This window comes from Opisthocomus hoazin, chromosome 10 (genome assembly GCF_030867145.1).
Source record: "Opisthocomus hoazin isolate bOpiHoa1 chromosome 10, bOpiHoa1.hap1, whole genome shotgun sequence".
NCBI classification, from domain to species: domain Eukaryota; kingdom Metazoa; phylum Chordata; class Aves; order Opisthocomiformes; family Opisthocomidae; genus Opisthocomus; species Opisthocomus hoazin.
In genome coordinates, this window is record NC_134423.1 from 10,152,323 (window position 1) to 10,155,053 (window position 2,731).

Genomic DNA, 2,731 nt, shown 5'->3' on the forward strand with positions numbered 1-2,731 from the left:
TGCTGGGGGGGGGGGGGGGGGGGGGGGGGGGGGGAGAAAAAAACTTGCTATTTTCTTACATTTAGCTGTGCTAAACTGTACATAAATGTGAGGTAAGACCATAGGAAATTCACTTTATGCATGTTAAAATAATGCAGTAAGTATTTCACTTTGCTTAGTGTTCATGTAAAGTTCATCTTTTTCTATTTGTAGAAGAATTTAATGCAATTTTGTTGTCCCCTGCTGAAACTGAAGAATTCTAATTTCATGTGGTCTTATGGATAAGGTAAAATGCAGATTTCTTTCTCTTTCCTTGTGGTTTTGCCGCCACCCCTCTTCTCCAGCAGTATTAAATGGCTGAGTGGCTGCACTTTATCGGTGTGCTAACTTTTGGTCGGTGAAGACCGCTTTCTGTGTACAGTTTGCCTTGTCAGACATTGAAAAATGTGCTGTATCTTAGCATGCAGATCAGCTGTATGTTTTACTTGGAATTTTTTTAGCTGTATTTTCCTTTAGACAGGCAGGTGATGAGAAGTGGTATGTTCTGCCTATGCATCAGGTGCTGGTACTACAGGCTTTTCTGATATCGCTATGATTGTTTTGTGCAGTCTCTATTGCTGCTTTGCTCAAGACTACATAATCTAAATTTTGAAGGACTCTTAACTATACCTCAGAAAACTAGTTAGTATTCTGATGTCCATTAGAATGAAAGTCATGTCATTATTATTCTTTAAGCAGCAAATGTATTTCTGTTTTGTTCCAGAAATTGCCATTAACCTTTCGGGAAAGGCAGACATTTTTTGGTGGATTTCACTAAAACAAAAATGTTGTTCATGCCATTGAGTTTTAAGAAATCTTTCCTTCAGCCCCATCTCTGTGCACTGTATCTTGACCGATATTTTTCTAAATGGTTTTTAAAAGAAAAAAACAGGAAAAAAAAAAAAAAAGCCAAACAAACCCCAAACTGGTCTCAGTGCTTTGCAGTTGTCGCTTTCAATCTGTGCTTGGCAAAACATGCACAAGTTTTTGTTGAGTGTATATAGAATGTTAGATGTACTTACTGTCTGGAAGTTCTGTTATTGTTAAAGCTTAAACCACTCATGAAACTTAACGCAGCTCACTTTTCTGTTTGGGGGACAGTCTCAAAGATGCTAACTGACTTTTCAGACCCGTAGTTCTCTTTACAGAAAGTATTTCCCATTGTAAGTACCTTTCCCACACGAGTATGCTGAAATCAGGTGAATTAAGTGGATCATTTTCACAAGTGAATAAAGGAGTCTTGAATATACATATCACATTAAAATATTGTGAATGGATAATGATTTGACAGTACATGAATAATATGTAAAATGCATAAATGTGTTATTTGTGAAAATGCATCTGTTATTTGGTTAGCTATTAATGTAACTCAAATTTTGCGATGTTAAACTTCTTTAAAATCGGCCTCTAGGTGATAAGAGGTTTTTTTTCTCCTCCATTCACTGAACTGCTTTCATTCACTGTGCCATTCTCATTCTTATAAATAAAACTTGCATTTCTTTCTTCCACAAAAGCAGGATTTCCATTGATTTTTCTTGTTTCTGGTGAATTTAAGTATTTTGTGCATTCCTATGGCCTTACGAACATTTTTGCAAATAAAACTTCAATTACAGTTATTTTAATGCTATATAGCTACTAAATTCAAAATAAAAAATATAGACCTTGAGAAAATGCTTAATTTTGAAATGAAAGTGTTCTACTGTGTGTGTTTAAGCACATTTTATCTCTGGTATAAAGGTGTAATGTGAAAAGCTCCTGCAGATAAAAGTGAACTTGTCATGTGGTTGTGAACCTAATCATTAACTGTGTACTGATATGTATAGACAAAAAACCCAACCCCTAAAAACCCTTCACGCTCCGATGGTTTTATTATTCATGTGAACTTTTTTACAACAATGTGTGTCTGAAATAAAAATGACATGAAAAACATAGTTGGAGTATTTTGTATTAAATATTCCACACAGTTTTTATACAGTTGGTGTTTCCACTCTGTCTGCAACTCATCTGGAAAGGTCTCCAGCTGAGTTGCATCTGTAAAGCGTTGCTTAACTTCAGCGGCAGACTGCAGCAGTTTTTGTATGGCTTTGCTTGTTCCCAAACTTGATGGTTCTTTAGATTTCTCCTGAAGTATCCTCTGTTCCTGTAGTGATAGCTTAAATCTAAATTTGTTTCAGTGACCTTCAGCTTCATAAGGAACCATTTTTCCAGACGTTTAGTGTCATGAAATACCCTGCCAAAGTAATTGCTGAGCAATGCCCGTAAAGATAACAGAATCACAGAATGGTAGGGGTTGGAAGGGACCTCTGTGGGTCATCTAGTCCAACCCTCCTGCCGAAGCAGGGTCACCTACAGCAGGCAAACGTGAGACACAGTCTCCCAACTTGATTAAGAATTACCTGCTCACCTAAGCTGTTCAGTTTCTTTTTTTTGTTGTTACTGTTTCAAATCAGCATTATGTGAAAGGTATGACTCTTAAGTAACCTGAGGCACAAATATCATTCATTAATATAGTGAATATTGTTTGTCCTGCTTCCTTCATCATTGAATATCAAAGGATTTGACAACAATATTTGTTGGCTACTATATTAGCAATAGTTCTTGACTTCTGATTGCAGTAACTCACAATTGGTGTGAAAAAATGAGCGAACCTGAGGAAAGAATGGTTTTGTCTACCCAAGATAAAAGCAGATTAATAGTTGAGACACCCAAGTGG